This window comes from Mus caroli, unplaced genomic scaffold (assembly GCF_978045245.1).
Source record: "Mus caroli unplaced genomic scaffold, Mus_caroli_1 scaffold_17, whole genome shotgun sequence".
In the NCBI taxonomy this organism is placed as follows: Eukaryota; Metazoa; Chordata; class Mammalia; order Rodentia; family Muridae; genus Mus; species Mus caroli.
In genome coordinates, this window is record NW_028227272.1 from 44,950,768 (window position 1) to 44,964,831 (window position 14,064).

At 40.3% G+C, this 14,064-nt stretch overlaps 1 pseudogene; it reads left to right on the forward strand.

Annotated features, from left to right (window-relative positions):
* The first annotated feature begins 1,319 nt into the window (after window positions 1–1,319).
* Window positions 1,320–4,334, forward strand: LOC147000651 (kelch-like protein 13 pseudogene; annotated as a pseudogene).
* Window positions 4,335–14,064: the final 9,730 nt, after the last annotated feature.

Sequence of the window (14,064 nt, forward strand, 5' to 3'; positions counted from 1 at the left end):
TCCACCCAAATTTAAAGGATGGCCTAGGAGGTTAGGAAATATATGTTAGGTCAAGATATGTTAGGCAGCCCCTTAAAGATGCTGCATGAAATTATGAGAATTGGGGAAGTGGGGATCAGAGATACCAGGAGCATGGGTTATCTGACACAGAGACCTCAACGCAGCAAACAGCCAACCTAATTAAGCTTCAATCCTGAGGGCCTGGAGAACTATATGGCCCAACCCGTTGGTGCTCACATCATCCCTCCAAGTACCCCAAATCCAAACAGGAGGCTACAGAACTTAACACTAGCCCTGCTGGGTGTTGCATCTGTTGAGGTCCTGAAACTCCTTTTAAAGCTCCCCTACCTCTCTTTTTCAGTGTAATGTTACTCTATACCATTGTATGTTGAAAGTGTGTTATTTTCTTTATTCTAAAACTCATGATAAGAGGTATTCTTGAGTCTCAAAAGAGAATTTGAATTTGTACTTCTGAACAATAGTAGAATTCTTAAGCATTGTTTTTTTTTTGTTGTTTTTTTTTAATATGGAATGAGTACATTTTATATAATGAGATGACCATGAACTATTGGGTACCAGAGAATGTTACAACTTGAATACAAATTGCTTTCTACAGTCACAGATGCTGAACAATTGGTTCCCAGGTAAGGTGCCTATCTTGGAAGGCTGAAGAAATTTTAGGTAGTGTGGCTTTAGGAAGTTGATTATGGAATTAACTTAATCTGTGCATGTTTTTGAAATGTACATCTGGTTTACAAATTCCATTTCTTTGTCAGAATGGCCATGATCAAAAACTCAGCTGACAGCCGATGCTGGTGAGGATGTGGAGAAAGAGGAACACTCCTCCATTGCTGGTGAAATTGCAAGCTGGTATAACCACTCTGGAAATTAGTTTGGCGGTTCCTCAAATAATTAGACATAGAACTACCAGAAGATCCAGCAATACCTCTCCTGGGCATACCCAGAAGATGTTCCAACTGGTAATAAGGACACATGCTCCACTATGTTCATAGCAGCCTTATTTAGAGCCAGACGCTGGAAAGAACCTAGATGTCCCTCAACAGAGGAATGGATACAGAAAATGTGATACATTTATACAATGTAGTACTATGCAGTTATTAAAAACAATGAATTCATGAAATTCTTAGGCAAATGGATGTGCCTGGAGGATATCATCCTGAGTGAGGTAACCCAGTCACAAAAGAACACACATGATATGCACTTACTGATAAGTGGATATTAGCCCAGAAGATCAAAATACCCAAGATACAATGTGCAAATCACATGAAACTCAAGAAGGAAGACCAAGAGGTCAGGCGGAGGCTCTGCCGCTGCGGCCGCAGCAGCTCAGCTCCCATTCCCAGGCAGCTTGGAACAGGGACTTTGGCAAATAACTGGAGCGGCGTTCGGGTTAGGTTCTGAGGCCTTCAGACTGGGACTGAGCTTCTCCGCCAGCATCTCCGACTATCCAGCTTTCAGACTGCCGTGGGCCGTTTCTGTTGCCGCGACTCTGTCTGCTCAACCCTGAGAAGTGATGGATATTCTGCACAGAGGAGAATTGGTTGCTGCAATACTCCGCAACCGATCACTTGTGGAAGAGGAAGACCAGCACTTGAAACTGTGCCTTGGAAGTGAAATGGGCCTCTCTTCCCATTTGCAGTCTTGCAAGGCAGGAAGTACACGCATCTTTACCAGCAACAGCCACAGTTCTGTGGTGTTACAGGGTTTTGACCAGCTTCGGCTTGATGGATTGCTTTGTGATGTGACACTGATGCCAGGTGATACAGATGATGCTTACCCTGTGCACAGAGTCATGATGGCATCTGCTAGTGACTACTTCAAAGCTATGTTCACAGGTGGAATGAAAGAACAAGAGTTGATGTGCATCAAGCTTCATGGCGTGAGCAGAGTGGGTCTACGGAAAATTATTGATTTCATCTATACTGCAAAGCTTTCTCTTAACATGGACACCCTTCAGGATACGCTGGAAGCCGCCAGCTTTCTTCAGATTCTTCCGGTTTTAGACTTCTGCAAAGTATTTCTCATATCTGGGGTCACTTTGGATAACTGTGTTGAAGTTGGACGGATTGCCAACACCTACCATCTGACAGAAGTGGATAAATATGTCAACAGCTTCGTCTTAAAGAATTTTGCTGCATTGCTGAGCACTGGGGAGTTCCTGAAGCTTCCCTTTGAGCGCCTTGCCTTTGTCCTGTCCAGCAACAGCCTTAAGCGCTGCACCGAACTTGACCTCTTCAAAGCTACCTGTCGCTGGCTTCGCCTGGAAGAACCTAGAATGGACGTTGCTGCAAAACTAATGAAGAATATACGATTTCCGCTGATGACACCACAGGAGCTCATTAATTATGTGCAAACCGTGGATTTCATGAGAACTGACAATACTTGCGTCAATTTGCTTCTGGAAGCCAGCAATTACCAAATGATGCCGTTTATGCAGCCAGTTATGCAGTCAGACAGGACTGCCATTTGGTCTGACACCACTCGTTTGGTTACACTCGGAGGAGTCCTGAGACAGCAGCTTGTCGTCAGTAAAGAATTGCGCATGTATGATGAAAAGACCCACGAGTGGAAATCTCTAGCCCCCATGGATGCCCCAAGATACCAGCATAGCATTGCTGTCATCGGAAATTTTCTCTACGTTGTTGTTGTTGTTTTGTGTAATTATGACACAAAAGGAAAAACCGCCGTCGATACAGTGTTTAGATTTGATCCTCGATACAACAAATGGATCCAAGTTGCACCTTTAAATGAAAAGCGCACCTTCTTCCACCTAAGTGCCCTCAAAGGATTTCTGTATGCAGTTGGTGGACGAAATGCAGCTGGAGAACTCCCTACTGTGGAATGTTACAATCCGAGAACAAATGAATGGACCTATGTTGCCAAAATGAATGAACCTCACTATGGCCATGCGGGAACTGTGTATGGAGGAGTGATGTATATTTCAGGAGGAATTACCCATGACACTTTCCAAAAGGAGCTCATGTGCTTCGACCCTGATACTGACAAATGGACCCAGAAGGCACCGATGACCACTGTCCAAGACCTACACTGCATGTGTACGGTGGGAGATAGGCTCTATGTCATTGGTGGCAACCATTTTCGCGGAACCAGTGATTACGATGATGTCCTAAGCTGTGAATACTACTCACCTATCCTTGACCAGTGGACCCCAATTGCTTCCATGTTAAGAGGGCAGAGTGATGTTGGGGTCGCTGTCTTTGAGAATGAAATCTATGTGGTTGGTGGATATTCATGGAATAATTGCTGTATGGTAGAGATAGTGCAGAAGTATGATCCAGAGAAAAATGAATGGCATAAGGTTTTCGATCTGCCAGAGTCTCTTGGTGGTATTCGAGCTTGTACACTTACAGTTTATCCACCTGAGGAAGCCACACCATCACCTTCTAGAGAGTCCCCTCTTTCTGGACCCTAAGATCATCCTTACAATTAAGATGCTATATTCCTATCTTTGCAATGTGTCATGATTATCTTCTTTTCCCCCCTTAAGTAGCATATATGTTAGAATTAGCCTTCAGTAATTGATACAGAAAAAAAAATTGACATTGATGTTACTTGTGATGTTTGTATGGCCTAGAATGTTTATAAAGTGGTAACAAACCATCCTTGAAATATATACCATAGAAGCTGATGTTTAACATGAAAACAAAAAAAGTATTGTCTACAAAGTGTTTCTTCAGTACTTTCTAAATGCTGTGTACTGAGTGTAAGGTATTCATCATCTTACATTATAAGCCAAGTTGAAGGTGGATTATAGTAAATGTACAACTGTGCTCACTAGGCTTCAAAGTAAAGAAGTTTTCCTTTCATCTTTAACTGTAAGATGTCAAAGGGAGGCAGCCTGCTCCAATAGGAAACAGTACACAAAAGGTTGCCAACTCGCATGAGCTACCTCCCTCTTTTCATAAAGTATTTTTGACACATCTGTCAACCCACCTGACTGTGTGGGTGCATTGAGAACACACCAAGTTTCTAAGACACACAGGAGAAATAACTGAAATTCACCAACACTAGTTTGTAGGGGAAAGCATGACCCCTCTGCTTATAAGAATTGGTTTGGGGTTTTTTTAAGTGTGTATAGATGAACACACACATACTTATATCAAATACAAATTTTTAAAAATTGAGTGTCAGGTCAAATAAATGTGAAATTTAAAAAAAATTCTTCTAAAAAAAGGCTTCCATGAAAAATGGGGATTCAGTATGCACACATTAAATGCATATATTTTGAACCATACTGAATTTAGGTGGATAAGGGCTAGAAATTTTGAGCAACTAAATTTATCACTTGACCAAATTTTACCTTAAAGAATTATATTCTCTTTTTCCCCTTTGCTGTTGAAGTAACTTACCTGTTCTGTGGATTCTGTATTCTGTACACTCTTGGTTCATGAGGTTATTTAGCACAAAGTGTAACAGCTTCGCCTGGGAAGCTGCTTTTGCTCTATGATGTCCATGGTTTCCCTTCTTTTCTTCAATAAAAACATTTAATGTCATTCTGCTCTAAAAAAAAAAAAAAAAAAAAAAAAAAAAAGAAGGAAGACCAAAGTGTGCATACTTTGATGCTTCTTAAAAGGGGGAACAAAATACCCATGGAAGGAGTTACAAAGACAAAGTGTGAAGCAGACACTGAAGGAATGACCATCCAGAAACTGTCCCACCTGGAGATCCATCCCATAAACAACCACCAAACCCAGACACTATTGTGGATGACAACAAGAGCCTGCTGACAGGAGTCTGATATAGCTTTCTCCTAAGAGGCTCTGCCAGTGCCTGACAAATACAGAAGTGGATGCTCACAGCCATCCATTGGACAGAGCACAGAGTTCCCAATGAAGGAGCTAGAGAAAGGACCCAAGGAGCTGAAGGCGTTTGTAGACCCATAGGAGGAACAACAGTATGAACTAACCAGTAACCCCAGAGCTCCCTGGGACTAAACCACCAATCAAAGAAAACACATGGTGGGACTCATGGCTCTAGCTGCATATGTACCAGAGGATGGCCTAGTCGGTCATCAGTTGGAGGAGAGTCCCTTGGTCTTGTGAAGATTCTATGGCCCTATACTGGGAATATAGGGGGATGCCAGGGCCAGGAAGTAGGAGTGGGTGGGTTGGTAAGCAGGGGGATGGGGGAGAAGATCGGGGAGAGGGTTTTCAGAGGGAAAACCAGAAAAGGGGATAACATTTGAAATATAAATAAAGAAAATATATAATTTTAAAAAGGGGGGAGAAGACAGTTCATCTCTCTGTCTCTCTCTGTCTCTGTTTCCCTGTCTCTCTCTGTGTGTCTCTGTATCTGTCTCTCTGTCTCTGTCTCTCTCTGTGTCTTTCTCTCTCCTTCCCTCTCCCTTTCTGCTTCTTATCCTTCATGAGGTGAAAAGTTTCCACCTGCATGTATTCCTGACCCCTCATAGTGCCCTGCTTTCCCACTTCCCTACAGTTAATAGAGCCAGTGACCACAGAACAAAATCTACTCTGTAGGACCATGAACCGAAGCAGTTATTTTCTCACAGCTGGCAATGAGTAAATTTGTGATGGGTGAAGTGGAAACTGCTAGTTCTTTGGAAAGGTAGTTATGTCAGATGATGTTTTGCTGCATCACACAGGTGCAAGGATGTCTTGTTAAATCAAACATGTGAAAGACTATTTTCCTGAAGCAGATACAGGTGAAAGGATGTTTTGAGGAGCAAAGACATGAAAGGACTCTTGATGAAGGAGTAAATATGACCCCACAGACAGTGAGAGACAAACACTGAACTTTGGTTTGGTTTGTTCTGCCTCACTGCTCTTCACTAAGGACATGCATGTATTGGTGTGCCTTACATAGTGTTGTTGAGCTCAATTGTGATAACTTCAACGTTGAGAGAAACTCACCAAAGAACTGTTCATCAGGTTCCTGCAGCAGCAAGCTGCTTCTAAGACCTTGCCCCAGGCAGGATGGCAAGCCTGGAGGTTTCTTCAGGATTGAAGTACAGCTGCCTGCTGTCTGCTTGCTGAAAGAGCTCGACAGTAGCTGTCAGTTTGTGCCTGGTGTCTACTTGCTGAAAGGTCTGGACTGTAGCTGCTGGTTCATGCCTGGTGTCTGCCTGCCTAGAGGACTGGTCTGCAGCTGCTAAATCATATTTGGTGTTCCCTACAGGACTGAACTGCTGCCAAAGAAGATCAAGCTCACCCCCAAAGAACTAATGATGAACAGGTCCACTCCCCCCACATCCTAATAACTTTTCTCTTCAATTTCTCTGCTGGTGGTGGGCTAGAGGAGAGGTTGAACCCTTATTAAAAGCAGGTAGCAAAAAACTTTATGCCTACAGATGGGTTATATTTTAAATACGTATTTTTATTTTATGAACATTTTGCCTGCCTATATGTAGATATACCCCATGCATGCCTGGTGACTATGGAGACCAAAAGAGGCTATCAGATCCCCTGATTTGGAGTTGATGATTGTTGTAGGCTTCAATCTGGATACTGGGAACTAAACCTGACTCTTCTGAAATAACAAGTATCTTTAAACACAGATCCAACTCTCTAGCCTTTGATGGTTTATATTTTACTATGGGAGACAGTAAATACACAAATAACAACTATATTATGATAAATATTAAGATAAAATGACAATTTTCTATGGAAATTTTTGATTTTCAATTGTGTGAGTCATGGACCAATATATGCCACTAAGAACAGATTCTCTATGGAAATTACATTTCAGTAGACAGCAGAGTAAAGTGAGGGTTGGTGAGAATATTTGCAGATGAAAGATTTTAAGCAGAGAGAATAAAGGAGCAAAGGCACAACAATGGAAACCCACATATGTACTGAACAGATGTCATGAATATCAAACTTATTGAGCAAATAATTCAGTAGACTTTGCCTATATATTACAGGAATCAAAGAACCTTCTGAGATAAACCAAGGTGCATATTTCTCTCTCCAAGGTTATAGCAGAAAAAGTTATGAACCCTCATTTCCTGGCTCAACTGTCTACAAGCAGTCAGGAAAATTATGGTAGAAACTCTGTGCTGAGTGAATATTTTAAGAGATAACAAAAACATACACGCCCGTGGAACTAAGATAACTGCAACAGAAAATCACATTGATTACCATCAGTGCTGACAGTTACAGATGCCCTCACTGCAGAGAATATGAAGAAGTGTGAGAAGGAAGAAAACATACACTTTAACACACAATTTTAGAATAAGGCATACACAAACAAGACTATCACTTCTACTAATGAATAGAGACAGAGTTAAAAAATGATATTGTATAATTACTACTGGCCCATAGCCTCCAAACTACACACCACTGCTCTTATATATCACAGAGTTATCAATATCATCACGTAGCATGGCTGGTTTAAAAAAATAGATTTTTAATAATTTTAAATAAAAACAAAACAGTAGTGTCTTAGTCAGGGTTTCTATTCCTGCACAAACATCATGACCAAGTAGCAAGTTGGGGAGGAAAGGGTTTATTTGGCTTACACTTCCATGCTGCTGTTCATCACCAAAGAAGTCAGGACTGGAACTCAAGCAGGTCAGAAAGCAGCAGCTGATGCAGAGGCCATGGAGGGATGTTCTTTACTGGCTTGCCTCCCCTGGCTTGCTCAGCCTGCTCTCTTATAGAACCCAAGACTACCAGCCCAGAGATGGTCCCACCCACAAGGGGCCTTTCCCCCTTGATCACTAATTGAGAAAATGCCTTACAGTTGGATCTCATGGAGGCATTTACTCAACTGAAGCTCCTTTCTCTGTGATAACTCCAGCTGTGTCAAGTTGACACAAAACTAGCCAGTACAAGTAGATTCCCAAAATTTCTGTTACAGTCAGCCCAAATAATATAGCTTTAGACTGAAAATATTCATCTTTCTGACATTCTAAATAATTTTGTTTCAAAAAGTTATACTTTTTAGTTGGTCACATAATCTGCTGCCTTCTAAAGAATGGAAAATTGCAGAGATTAAAGGATTTATCCTAGTTGTAGAAAATATCTTTCTGGAAAGGGCTAACAAGGCCCCCTCTTTTCTTCCCAAAGTATCTCCTACTGGTTTTATAACATTCTGTAAAAATGCAATAAAACTGAACAGTATAGATTTCAAAGTTTTCTCCAATTTTCTTTTTGAGACAAGATCTCTCTATGTACTCTAGGCTGTCCTGGAAGTTGCTGTACAGACCAAGCTGGCATCACAGAGACCTTCTTCCCTCTGTCTCTCTAATACTGGGATTAAAGACATGAACCACCATACCCAGCCTTGCCGATTTTTCAATTCAAAACTTTTTAACCATTTTTTAAAAAGTAAATTGTACATAGCTTATTGTATCATTAAATTACTATATAATTTCTGTAGTCAAATTAAATTCCAGTGGAGTTTCTTAGGTCTAAGAATTATTATATTCTGAAATGGCAGCTTCTAATCAAGTGAAAACTTGATTCACTTTAAGAATTGTAACAACAAAGGAAAGAAAGCTTTCAAGGTAGGGAAGGAATTTAAGTTCAACAATGCCAAGGACAAGGATTATAGATCCACACTTTCAGTACTTCAAAATTTACAGGAAGCTATCATTTGAAGGTAATATTGGCTTACCAACATATGTCATAAGAAATTCATTCTGTCTAAGGATTTATTTAAATACTTGATGTCACAGAAGGATCAAACAAACTCAGTTCTATAAGTATCTACTGTATGGTGAGTTCCTTGAGAGATGTATCATGGATTCTTGCCAACTTAACAAGTTATAACAAAATAGTCTAAAAAGATGATTCTAGCCCAAGTCATTCTTTTTTTTTTTTTTATTTTATATTTTTATTACATATTTTCCTCAATTACATTTCCAATACTATCCCAAAAGTCCCCCATAGCGCCCCCCACTTCCATACCCACCCATTCCCATTCTTTTGGCCCTGGCATTCCCCTATATTGGGGCATATAAAGTTTGCAAGTCCAATGGGCCTCTCTTTCCATTGATGGCCGACTAGGCCATCTTTCGATACATATGCAGCTAGAGACAAGAGCTCCAGGGTTCTGGTTAGTACATCATGTTGTTCCAACAATAGGGTTGCAGATCCCTTTAGCTCCTTAGGTACTTTCTCTAGCTTGTCCATTGGGAGCCCTGTGATACATCCAATAGCTGACTGTGAACATCCACTCCTGTGTTTGCTAGGCCCCGGCATCGTCTCACAAGAGACAGCTATATTTGGGTCCTTTCAGCAAAATCTTGCTAGTGTATGCAATGGTGTCAGCGTTTAGAAGCTGATTATGGGATGGATCCCTGGATACAGCAGTCTCTAAATGGTCCATCCTTTCCTCCCAGCTACGAACTTTGTCTCTGTAACTCCTTCCCTGGGTGTTTTGTTCCCAATTCTAAGAAGGTGCACAGTGTCCACACTTTGGTCTTCATTCTTCTTGAGTTTCATGCGTTTATCAAATTGTATCTTATATCTTGGGTATCCTAAGTTTTGGGCTAATATCCACTTATCAATGAATACATATTGTGTGAGTTCTTTTGTGATTGTGTTACTTCACTCAAGATGATGCCCTCCAGGTCCATCCATTTGGCTAGGAATTTCATAAATTCATTCTTTTTAATAGCTGAGTAGTACTCCATTGTGTAAATGTACCATAATTTCTGTATCCATTCCTCTGTTGAGGGACATCTGGGTTCTTTCCAGCTTCTGGCTATTATAAATAGGGCTGCTATGAACATAGTGGAGCATGTGTCCTTTTTACCGGTTGGGACATCTTCTGGATATATGCCCAGGAGAGGTATTGCTGGATCCTCCGGTAGTACTATGTCCAGTTTTCTGAGGAACCGCCAAACTGATTTCCAGAGTGGTTGTACAAGCTTGCAATCCCACCAACAATGGAGGAGTGTTCCTCTTTCTCCACATCCTCGCCAGCATCTGCTGTCACCTGAATTTTTGATCTTAGCCATTCTGACTGGTGTGAGGTGGAATCTCAGGGTTGTTTTGATTTGCATTTCCCTGATGATTAAGGATGTTGAACATTTTTTCAGGTGCTTCTCTGCCATTCGGTATTCCTCAGGTGAGAATTCTTTGTTCAGTTCTGAGCCCCATTTTTTAATGGGGTTATTTGACTTTCTGGAGTCCACCTTCTTGAGTTCTTTATATATATTGGATATTAGTCCCTTATCTGATTTAGGATAGGTGAAGATCCTTTCCCAATCTGTTGGTGGTTTTTTTGTCTTATTGATGGTGTCTTTAGCCTTGCAGAAGCTTTGTAGTTTCATGAGGTCCCACTTGTCAATTCTCGATCTTACAGCACAAGCCATTACTGTTCTATTCAGGAATTTTTCCCCTGTGCCCATATCTTCAAGGCTTTTCCCCACTTTCTCCTCTATAAGTTTCAGTGTCTCTGGTTTTATGTGAAGTTCCTTGATCCACTTAGACTTGACCTTAGTACAAGGAGATAGGAATGGATCGATTCGCATTCTTCTACATGTTAACAACCAGTTGTGCCAGCACCATTTGTTGAAAATGCTGTCTTTCTTCCACTGGATGTTTTTAGCTCCCTTGTCGAAGATCAAGTGACCAAAGGTGTGTGGGTTCATTTCTGGGTCTTCAATTCTATTCCATTGGTCTATTTGTCTGTCACTATACCAGTACCATGCAGTTTTTATCACAATTGCTCTGTAGTAGAGCTTTAGGTCCGGCATGGTGATTCCACCAGAGGTTCTTTTATCCTTGAGAAGAGTTTTTGCTATCCTAGGTTTTTTGTTATTCCAGATGAATTTGCAGATTGCACTTTCTAATTCGTTGAAGAATTGATTTGGAATTTTGATGGGGATTGCATTGAATCTGTAGATTGCTTTTGGCAAGATAGCCATTTTTACAATGTTGATCCTGCCAATCCATGAGCATGGGAGATCTTTCCATCTTCTGAGATCTTCTATAATTTCTTTCTTCAGAGACTTGAAGTTTTTATTATACAGATCTTTCACTTCCTTAGTTAGAGTCACGCCAAGATATTTTATATTATTTGTGACTATTGAGAAGGGTGTTGTTTCCCTAATTTCTTTCTCAGCCTGTTTATTCTTTGTGTAGAGAAAGGCCATTGATTTGTTTGAGTTAATTTTATATCCAGCTACTTCACCGAAGCTGTTTATCAGGCTTAGGAGTTCTCTGGTGGAATTTTTAGGGTCACTTATATATACTATCATATCATCTGCAAAAAGTGATATTTTGACTTCATCTTTTCCAATTTGTATCCCTTTGATTTCCTTTTGTTGTCGAATTGCTCTGGCTAGGACTTCAAGTACAATGTTGAATAGGTATGGAGAAAGTGGACAGCCTTGTCTAGTCCCTGATTTTAGAGGGATTGCTTCAAGCTTCTCACCATTTACTTTGATGTTGGCTACTGGTTTGCTGTAGATTGCTTTTATCATGTTTAGGTATGGGCCTTGAATTCCTGATCTTTCCAAGACTTTTATCATGAATGGGTGTTGGATCTTGTCAAATGCTTTTTCCGCATCTAAGGAGATGACCATGTGGTTTTTGTCTTTGAGTTTGTTTATATACTGGATTACGTTGATGGATTTCCGTATATTGAACCATCCCTGCATCCCTGGGATGAAACCTACTTGGTCAGGATGGATGATTGTTTTGATGTGTTCTTGGATTCGGTTAGCAAGAACTTTATTGAGGATTTTTGCATCAATATTCATAAGGGATATTGGTCTGAAGTTTTCTATCTTTGTTGGGTCTTTTTGTGGTTTAGGTATCAGAGTAATTGTGGCTTCGTAGAATGAGTTGGGTAGAGTACCTTCTGTTTCTATTTTGTGGAATAGTTTGTGAAGAACTGGGATTAGATCTTCTTTGAAGGTCTGATAGAACTCTGCACTAAACCCATCTGGTCCTGGGCTTTTTTTAGTTGGGAGACTATTAATGACTACTTCTATTTCTTTGGGGGATATAGGGCTGTTTAGATCATTAACCTGATCTTGATTCAACTTTGGTACCTGGTATCTGTCTAGGAACTTCTCCATTTCATCCAGGTTCTCCAGTTTTGTTGAATATAGCCTTTGGTAGAAGGATCTGATGGTGTTTTGGATGTCTTCAGGATCTGTTGTTATGTCTCCTTTTTCATTTCTGATTTTGTTAATTAGGATGCTTTCCCTGTGCCCTCTAGTGAGTCTGGCTAAGGGTTTATCTATCTTGTTGATTTTCTCAAAGAACCAGCTCCTTGATTGGTTGATTCTTTGAATAGTTTTTCTTGTTTCCACTTGGTTGATTTCACCCCTGAGTTTGATTATTTCCTGCCGTCTACTCCTCTTGGGTGAATTTGCTTCCTTTTGTTCTAGTGCTTTTAGGTGTGTTGTCAAGCTGCTAATGTGTGCTCTCTCTAGTTTCCTTTTGGAGGCACTCATAGCTATGAGTTTTCCTCTTAGAAATGCTTTCATTGCGTCCCATAAGTTTGGGTATGTTGTGGCTTCATTTTCATTGAACTCTAAAAAGTCCTTAATTTCTTTCTTTATTCCTTCCTTGACCAAGGTATCATTGAGAAGAGTGTTGTTCAGTTTCCACGTGAAGGTTGGCTTTCTATTATTTATTTTGTTATTGAAGATCAGCCTTAGTCCATGGTGATCTGATAGGATGCATGGGACAATTTCAATATTTTTATATCTGTTGAGGCCTGCTTTGTGACCAATTATGTGGTCAATTTTGGAGAAGGTACCATGAGGTGCTGAGAAAAAGGTATATCCTTTTGTTTTAGGATAGAATGTTCTGTAGATATCTGCCAGATCCATTTGATTCATAATTTCTGTTAGTTTCACTGTGTCCCTGTTTAGTTTCTGTTTCCATGATCTGTCCATTGGTGAAAGTGGTGTGTTGAAGTCTCCCACTATTATTGTATGAGGTGCAATGTGTGCTTTGAGCTTTACTAAAGTTTCTTTAATGAATGTGGCTGCCTTTGTATTTGGAGCATAGATATTCAGGATTGATAGTTCCTCTTGGAGGATTTTACCTTTGATGAGTATGAAGTGTCCCTCCCTGTCTTTTTTGATGACTTTGGGTTGGAAGTCAATCTTATCAGATATTAGAATGGCTACTCCAGCTTGTTTCTTCATGCCATTTGTTTGGAAAATTGTTTTCCAGCCTTTCATTCTGAGGTAGTGTCTATCCTTTTCTCTGAGATGAGTTTCCTGTAAGCAGCAAAATGTTGGGTCTTGTTTGTGTAGCCAGTTTGTTAGTCTATGTCTTTTTATCGGGGAGTTGAGTCCATTGATATTAAGAGATATTAAGGAAAAGTAATTGTTGTTTCCTGTTATTTTTGTTGTTAAAGTTGGCATTTTGTTCTTGTGGCTGTCTTCTTTTAGGTTTGTTGAGGGATTACCTTCTTGTTGTTTCTAGGGCGTGGTTCCTGTCCTTGTATTGGTTTTTTTCTGTTATTATCCTTTGAAGGGCTGGATTCATGGAGAGATAATGTGTGAATTTGGTTTTGTCGTGGAATACTTTGGTTTCTCCATCTATGTTAATTGAGAGTTTGGCTGGGTATAGTAGCCTGGGCTGGAATTTGTGTTCTTTTAGTGTCTGTATAACATCCGTCCAGGATCTTCTGGCTTTCATAGTCTCTGGTGAGAAATCTGGTGTAATTCTGATAGGCTTGCCTTTATATGTTACTTGGCCTTTTTCTCTTACTGCTTTTAGTATTCTATCTTTATTTAGAGCATTTGTTGCTCTGATTATTATGTGTCGGGAGGTGTTTCTTTTCTGGTCCAGTCTATTTGGAGTTCTGTAGGCTTCTTGTATGTTCATGGGCATCTCTTTCTTTAGATTTGGGAAGTTTTCTTCTATAATTTTGTTGAAGATGTTTGCTGGTCCTTTGAGTTGAAAATCTTCATTCTCATCCACTCCTATTATCCGTAGGTTTGGTCTTCTCATTGCGTCCTGTACTTCTTGGATGTTTTGAGTTAGGATCTTTTTGCATTTTACATTTTCCTTGATTGTTGTGCCGATGTTCTCTATGGAATCTTCTGCACCTGAGATTCTCTCTTCCATCTCTTGTATTCTG